Below are 9,977 nucleotides of genomic sequence, written 5' to 3'. Positions count from 1 at the left end.
TCTAATATAAAGCCTTAATTATAAATTTTTAAACCATAAATATCTAATTAAAAATAAGTTTGATCAAATTATAAAACCTACAAAATAATTAAATCTAAAATAAACTCAACAAATCAAACACGTCTGCCAGAGACTCCATAGTCTAAGGAATAGTATCCTACTATCCTTAGTACAAGTTAAACCTATTTCTAGAAAAGTATACATATTCATCAATACCTAACTAGAGTAAAAGTCGACTACCAAAAAAAAAATAATAATATTTCATGAACATTAAAAATCTACTACCAAAATAATTATCAAGTATTTGAATATATTTATACATATTATTTTACAGGTTGTTTTTACGAAATAATTAATCATTAAAATAATTCACATATTTTCACAACATAATAATTAAATATGATATAATAGATAATTAAATGTTTTTATTATAACAGTCACCAAAATAACATAATTAATTTTTTTTCAATACCAAATATATATCTTTATACTGTAATAAATTGATGGTTAATTTTAGAGTTCCTATTCATGTTTGAAAACCAAATATAGCATGATTGAGATTAAAAAAAAAATGAAAATCTAGAATTTTGTACTGCAAGAGTCAAGAGTATTTGGAGGGTGGCTGGTCCAATAATGGTTGGTCACATCGAATGGTTCCAATGCTTTTGGATATTGCATCGCAAATATTCCCTTGGAAAAAAGATAGATATGCATTATTACATTCATTCATTCATTCATTGTACCATCATAATATCATGAATGAATATATAAAACTCTATATATTGCCGTCTTTTTCTTTCTGCCGTGCTTAATAATAAGCCCTACTTAATTTGAATTTTGTATTACTCTCAAGACTTTGAAGACCCCACTAATAATATCGATCCATGCTCTAATTATTATTTGTTTAATTTCACTCAAAAGTAGATCTTAACTACCCATTTGGTAAGATTATGAACAAGCAAAACTTTGATAATATCCTGTCGTTATATTATTTGAATACAAATTTTGAAATAATAATAATAATAATAATATTAGAGTAAAGTATATTTTTATTTTGTCTCTAACGTTTGCGATTTTTTTCAAAATTATCTTTAGCGTTTTAATTTATATCAAAATTAACCCTAGATGTTATCTCCATGTAAAATGTTAGGGACAAAATTAAAAAATTTTCAGAAATAATTTTGACATAAATAAAAAACATTCAAGACAAAATAAAAAAAAATCAAAACGTTAGAGATAAAATTAAACATTAGAAGTATTTTTTAAAAAATAAAAAATATTAAGAGAAAAAAATATTTTACCCTTGTTATTGTTGTTATTGCTATTGCTGTTGCTGCTGTTTAAGTTCCTTGATGTTATTATCTTATGTTTAAACAATTTTTTAATCAAAATTTTTAATGTATGAAAATTATTTTTTCTAAAGAAAAAGAAAGAGTCTCTTCAAATTAATTTAGATTGGTTTTGTGGTGGTTTAAATAAGTATTAAAATTTTAAATTTCACTTTATACATGCAACAACAAAATATGATAAATATGATTAGAGATGGCAAAAATCCCCGAGATGCGAGAATCTATCCCTGCGGGGATTGCCCCAAATAGAGATCCGACTGTGAAAAATTTTTTTCGCAGAGATGGGGACGAGGGACGAAATTCCCCCGAAGCAGGCGCTGAGACCCGAGCAGGGATCCCACCCTGTCCCCGCTAATCCGAAATTCAAATTTACTTAATTGTCCTTAATAGTTTATTTCTCCTAATCCTTATTTGCATAACCCTTCTTTGGTTCATGGATCTCTAACGTCATCCATACTCCATCCAACCTCTCTGCAGTCACCCCTTCACCACTCTCTCTCGTCTCACTGCATTGTCATCCCTCACCGTTCCATTACCCTCACTGTGTCGTTCTCTATATTCGTGGCGTTCCTTTCCACAATTTTGTCGTCGTGTCCATTCTCCTCTCTGATGCCGTGTCCCCTACCTCGACCCTCGTCCACTGCTCTGTGCTCTGGCTCACCATGATGTCTCCCACTGTGTCATTTTGAAAGTCACCATCTTGATGTTTGGATTTTTTGTATAAAATCTTGCTGTTTTTATATAGGATGGATACTTTTAGTTCTACTATGAAAATTAATAATTAGTCAAAATTATTAGAGAGATAGGGAATGGGGTCCCCACAGAGAATAGAGCCCTGTAGAAAATGGGGATGGGGAGCAATATTCTCCCACAGTGGAGAATAAGGATGGGGATGGGGAATAAATCTGGGGCGGGGATGGGAGCAGGGAGGCCTGCCCCGCCCCCGTTCTACCCCGTTGACATCCCTAAATATGATAAATAAATACGTAAAAATAATAATCTTGTTAAAAGTTAGAGGTAACTTCACTATAAATTAAATTAAATAGGCTCTAATATGAATTGAAAAATAAATATATTTGCAAATAATTCATTTTACGTCAACCTCAATAATGCTATGAGTTTATGACGAAGTTTAAAGTTCAAACTCTTCAATCAACAGATTATGTAGTATTACATTCATTTTACGTCATTAAATACAATAATTATGGATCCGACCATTAACAACAAGTTTTCTTTTTCACGTAAAACAAAGAAACACCATATTCTTTTATATATTGGTGTACCTACTACACATCCTAATCAAATTTAGCTACGAAATTGTTTAAGACATATATATAACTACCCATTATTTTATTTTAAATTGAATGTTGATTTTACCATTTAAGTTATATTCATATGAAATAAAAGTAAATGGAAATTTCTATCCATCCAAAACTAATAATTGGTAATTTTGTTTGCAAATGCAGATCCTAAATTCAAAGTGAGGGATGATGCCATGAACGTGTGTCAAGATTCAAGAACGTAATGAAATTGATCATGATATTTCATAGTCGAATGTTCGACAATGATGATGGGATACCAAAACCAAATTGGAAAATTTAGAACAAAACATATAACATGAAAAATAATGTAGAAAACATGTATTAAACTTAATTAATTAGAAGCGGATCATTTGAATTTATTAAGTAATTGTTTCGGTGTCATTATATTAATAAAAAAAATTTAATAAAAAATATTTTTTTAATGTGTTTGACAAATTTTTAATAATAAAAATAAAAATACTAAAAAAATAATAAATATTTTTTTTGAGAAGTTATAATTTATATATATTTTTTTAAAATATTTTAAAAAATATATTTTTTATATAATAAATAAACAAAAAATATTTTTATATTATTATATTCAAATATAATTGATAGATAAAAATATCTTTTTACATGAAATATCTAACCATAAAATTACTTTTAATTTTTAAAAATTCTTAAAAAATTCAAAAAAAAAAAAAAATTAGAAGCCCCCTAATTAACAAGCCCTAAATCGTATACACATGATTATTCTGTCCACGACAACCTCCTTATCTATTATATGATATTTTCAAGATGCCCAAAAAGGGATAGTTGAAAGGGTTGTTCATTTCTTTTGAGGTGATGATAATTACTCAAACAAAAATGCTTGGGAGTTAACAGAAAATAAGTTTAAAACCGTCTAAATTTTTTTTTATTCTAGATAAATAAGTGTGTAATTATTGTAGATGTTATATACATAGAATTATAGATATTAAGATAAATAAGATAATTTTAAATTATTAATGCAATTATATCGATTAATTATATCCGTCACTATCGTTCTAGAATAATTGGATTCTGGATTTAGATTAGGAACGAGTCTTGTAAAAGTTTTATCACTAATTTTTGTCACTAATTCGCAATGGATGAAAAATTTGCCACTAACTATTACCGACACTATTTTTATTGTCAGAAATTATCTGTCATTAATTCCATTAGTAATATTAAAATCCATCAATAACTCGTTAATTAAAATCTATCACAAAAATCCGTCGGTAATTTAAAAGATTCTAGTATTACCTAGTATTACCGTTTCTCAAAATACATACGACTTTGTATAATAATGGGAGTGTACTCAACTTCCAAAAAAATTAAGGAGGGTTAATTGGGTATTGGAGATTTTGTTTTTTATGAGAAATAATGCCATGGTGGTGATGGGTTTTTGATGGACATGAAGTAACATGGAAAAATAAAAATATTTTTAAAAATATTTTATATAATTAAAAAATTAAAATTAATTAAAAAATTAATTTATATTTTAATATCAATAAAATATCAAAATATCATTAAAATTTATTTTAAAACATTTTATATTTTATACATATCTCGTTTTTCGTATTCTATAAAAATTTAAAATTTTTATGTCCGCATATTTTATATTATATCATATTTCATATTCGTGTCAGTATCCTTTCAATCATAGATTATAACTATCAATATATAATAAAAACCGAATTATAGTATAACAGACAGTGTAGAACTATAGATTTAACATATATATAGTTGGAACACCGAAAGTTGTCTCTATCAACGTTACACAACATTGACTCTCTTATCAATTACATGATGCTTTTACAATGGACTTATGATCCAAACGACTAATAGATGGATAGTTGCATTTTTGAATTAATGTACAAAATTATAGGCAATATCCTCTCTTCATCATCTATTTTTTTTCTGAATTCTCTTGTTATATTATGGTTACTAGGATGGATAATTAAATAGTAGTACAGTATTAATATTAACTTAATATTGATATTGAAATAATAAAAGGTTTTAGTGTGTTTAGGATAATCAAATAATATGATCACCTTAAATTGAATTTAGAGTTTAGCTCCAAATAGTTTAACCGTTTATTAAAATAAAAATTTTCATGAAATAATATTTAAATTTTTATTAAAAACACTTAGAATTTCCATTTTTGTTACTTCCAAAAGAAAACAAAGTCCTATCCTCAACAATCTTCTTCCATACATAATTACATACATTCCTTTGGTTTTGGCTATTTTCTTGTGGTTTGAATTTCAATATTCAACTTCAGCATTGTCATTTACATCTTGTAACTAACATTTTTTCTCATCTAATAAGGTCTTCTTGGCCAAACACCATTTTTAATTAAAAAGAGATATATAAATAATTATTAAGTAAATAGTCAAATTAATCCCTAAAAAATTATTATTGATTTTTTAAATTAATTTTCAAAAGATTTTTTAATCAAATTCGTTCTTCAAAAATTTTAAGTTGATAATAACCGTCCTTCAATGATTTCTGTTGTTGATGATATTATAATTTGCTGATATAACACATTAAATAACATCACAAGGCACATATACCAATCTTAATTGACTGCCCTTCAATTTTAAATTAATTTGATCTAATTTTATAAATTTATCATTTTCACGAAGCTTTTAGTGACGGATAAAATCCATCGATAATAAAAAGTTCATCGATAATTTACAGTTTCCTGATAATAATAACTAGCTAGCAACACATAAACAAAGTTACAATGTTAAAAAACAATAATATTTTTGTATAAATAAAAGAAAGTTTAAAACCTAATATGTTATTCGAAGGGACCTACTATACGTGAGTAATACCATATTACCATTCACCTGTCACTAAAATTGTCATTTAAAGTAAAGATTTATGATGACTATTTTATTTTGTGCCACAATCATACTTAGACTTTAGAACCAAGATTTAAGATAATTTTATTTTGTTATGAATTCATCGTTTATTAGCATCACGAATTTGGAGTGTTTTTCGAATTTGCGGTCCCATTTATGCGAGAATGATCTAGCACAAATTTTTTTTTTCACGATATTTTTCAATTTAATAGGGTAAGGATTAATTTATCGCAAATCTAAGCTTCATTTAAAAATCTACTGCATACACAATACAAAATTCGAACACTAAAATTGGTTTTTAGTACAAGAATTTGGTGATACTTTGTTTAAAACCACAAATAATATAAAGTCAAGAGTGAACACATATGTATCCATTTTTATTTTAGGACAATCACTTAGGCCGCATTTGTTTTCAAAAACAGGACAGGACAAGACACTGAGAATAAGACAAGACAAGACACTGATAGATAGAGACACAAAATTTTGTGTTCTTGTATTCTATTTGGTGATAAACTAGAACAAATTACGAAAATCCAATTTATTATAATTTTTTTCATTCAAAAAATTTGAGATGAAAAATATAATAATAAAAAATATAATTATGAAAAATTAACAAAAATAATGAAAGAAAAAATAAAAAATAAGTTGTGTCCTTTGTTAGTGTCTCCGTGTCTTTCCTGTCAGGATGGATACAAAATACACTAATTCAGTGTCACACATTGTCTCTGTCCATGTCTCCTTTGCCAAACACAATTTTGTGTCTCTGTGTCCCTATCTTAATGTCCTGTCTCTGTAAACAAACGCAACCTATGACAATAATTATTTTAATTTTATTTGTTTTTGAAAAAAACAATGTATGGTTTTACTTAATAGTACGGCATATGCAAACGAACCCTGTTGGTAGTGGCTGCTCTATGATATTAATATTTGAAGTTGGAGCAACTAATTTTTGTCAAAGATATGTTTTAAAATATCTAATCGACATAATAAGATGGTTGATCTCAATAAAGAAGAAGAAAAGGTGGTCAATAAGTAACTATACATTATGGACATGCAACGAGTGAATTGTCAACCTTATTAAATCAAATAATTCAAAGTATAGTAAAGTTTATTAAGAACTCATGAATTCTTCTTCTTTTGACAAATTTAATTGAACACATACAGAACTTAAGGAAATCCATGCCACTCATATTGCCGCTATAATTATCTTGCTTCATTATTATCATGTGGAAAATATAGCAAGAATAATTGAAAATGAAATTAAAGGGCCTTAGTACTAGACACCATTATATATATTATTGGAGGTTCAAAGAGTAGTTGACTTTATAAGTGAGTCAACTCTGCGTAAGATACTTCAAAGTTATATACATGGAAGGGATTAAATCTTGAGAAGCACTAAAATGCTAAGTTATAAGTGGTTGAATAGTATTTTTTTTTTCTTTCTCACGGTATCTTCTACTCTGGATGGCGAAAGACTAATCCGTCACAAATCTAAACTCCATTTAAGAGTGTTGCTGGTTAATGGGTTGTTGTATGCACAATGCGAGTCTCGAACTCTTGACATTTGTAGTTTTTTTTTTTTGTTTTCCATGGTATTTTCCAATCCGACAGGTCAAGGACTAATCTGTCGCGGATCTGAACTCCATTTAAGAGTCTGCTGCTGGCCAATAAATTGCTGCATGAACAAGGCGAGATTCGAACTCCCGACACTTATTTAAACAGACGAGTGGTTGACCACTCGACCAACTCAAGTTGGTTCTTGACATTTGTAGTTTGATGTGTGTGTTTAATTGATGTAGGCCCAAATCAAAGAAGATCTTATGAGCCCAAGATTGAACAGCAAAGCATAGATGGAAAGAAAGTATGGTCAACCCAAGAAGACAAAAGTATTATAAGATGATAATCAATAAGAAAAGAAAATAAGTATCAGTCATGAACGTGGCTGAATATGTGCAACTACAACTACTGCTTGGTGCCAAAGGAAGAAAAGATCATGGTACAATCACAAACGATATCATAAAATCGGAGTTGTACATTTGGCAAAATCAAATGTTGCAAGGACAATTTACAATTGACCGAAGAATAATATTACGCATTTAAGTTTTTTTATTAATTAAATTTAATTAAATTGGCTTAACATAACAAAAATCGGTTATAATTAGTATTATTCAAAGTCTTATCGTTTAGTTTGATTGAACTTAGTTTATAAAAAGATTTGAATGTGTAACATTACTCATAACTGAATTTTCCAACGTATCTTTGGCGTATATTTTTCTATTGAGAGTCGTCTTAACCTTTTTTTCATTGAGCTTTCATTGAATATTTCTTTTTATCTTTTCTATTTCTATCTCTTTCTGTAAAAGCAAAAATTAAAATGAGTTAGATTATGTGAAGAATCAAAGTAAAAACTATGAGAGAAAAAAAAAGTGAGAAAAATGTTCAAGTGCGGATAAAATTGCTCACAAAAAAATTAAATACCCAATAATTGTTCATTTTTTTATTCATTCCATTAAACAGTATGTTAAATTCTAAAATTATTCTTTTATCACTATTTTCAACTTCTTGAATGAAACTCTAATTTTTTTTTTTAACATACAAAATCTAAAAAAATCAAAATTTATTTTTGAATTCGTTCCTATTAATACAAAATTGTTCTTCCTTATGCTATTATATTGATATCCATTTTAACCTAATCCTTAATATATTTGTAAAAACTAAAAGAAATAGAAAATTCAACCAAACCTACTTAATAACTAATAGAAGGAAAAAAAAAAAAGCTACAGAAACCGATACAGAAATGTTATTAATTAGCAAAAGTGCGGCACCACCTTGCCGACCAATGATATATGATCACTCATTCATTCATTTTCCATTACCATAAAACAAGAATAACATCATTGCAACGTATATACATAACAGCAAAAAGCAATTTTAAGAAGACTAACTAGCTAGTTATGGGGGCCTATATGCCCTATACATATATTTGCTTTTTGATCAAATATAATCTTCTAAAATCCAATAATCTTTTTTTGACAATGACACTTGTGTATGTATGTGTGCCTCTCCTCAAAGATAATATAAGAATCACTTTAATAATAATAATAAAGTGACTATATATATTTCTGACTTTTTAAGTTTTAAATCACCACGCTTAGCTTATGTGTTCCTCAACTTCATTGCTAATATACTTCCTTAACTAGAAAGGTTATTTGCGTCCATGAAACAAAATCCTACGTGTATCTAATAATTATTTATGAATTATATTATCAATAATGCTAGCAACTAAAGATGGTTCCAACAAAAAACTAGCCAAATGTCTCTGGATAAATCTAAAATCTTTATGTAGATAGTACTTATGCTAGGCATTAGGATGTTTCTTTTCTTTGTAAATTGGATGATTCTAAATCTATTTTCTGATTTATCATGTTTTAAGCATTTAGAGAGGAAAAGAGGGTGAAGAGACGGAAGCTAATTGAATCAATTTCCGTGATTCATGTTGCAATGATACTGAACATATCTCCTCCTAATTTGAATGTTATGAAACATTTAATAACTCATATTTTAAATCATAAATAAATAAAATTAATTACTATATTTATAATTAATTAAGTTGTTCCATTCTTGACTGATTTGGAGTTGGTTCATATATTTTTTTTATATTATTTATATGAAAAAACGACCTAAGCGGCTAACCCATACTTTGACTTCAATAATCACACATGGTATGGAAGAAAATTAAAATTATGTTAAGCATGATTCCAATCATGATTTCCACAATCACATTTCATTTTCTAATGTTGAATGGTTTGGAAAGCATGCTTATTATTTTTCTTGTCATTGGATAGACCTAATGATTAATTTAGACATTATTGTAGCTATCTCTTTGAGGTTTTTTTTATTAAAACTAAATTAGATTATAACTTAAGATTATTATTAGTAACGGATAAATTAAACTTTCTTACCATTTCATAAGTTTAGTGTCAATATATATCTAAAATTATGTTTATAAAGAGAAATAAAATATAGAGTTTCTTTTACTAATTAACTATGCTACGTAATCAACAAAAAATCAATCAACATAAGCCAATATAATACAAAAAGAAAATCCAATAGTATTCATTCGCATTCTTTTTAAAATTCCTCTTTTATATTTTTTTATTTTTTATTTTTTAACACCTCAATTTTATCTATCACCGCACGCAAACCGCCACCATTTACTCTAAATTCTAAATTCTAAATTCTATATTCTAAATTCTAAATCCTAAAAATTAAATCTTAAATTTTAAACACTAAATTATAAATTTTAAACTCTAAACACTAAATTTTAACCTAGAACCTAAATTATAAACACTAAATACTAAATTTTTTATTTGAATTTTGAATATTTTATTATTTCTAATTTTAGATTTTTTTTTTTTGTGAATTGTTGACTACTT

The sequence above is a fragment of the Arachis ipaensis genome, chromosome B08, assembly GCF_000816755.2.
Source record: "Arachis ipaensis cultivar K30076 chromosome B08, Araip1.1, whole genome shotgun sequence".
Lineage (NCBI taxonomy): Eukaryota > Viridiplantae > Streptophyta > Magnoliopsida > Fabales > Fabaceae > Arachis > Arachis ipaensis.
Note: the sequence above shows the minus strand (reverse complement) of the source record.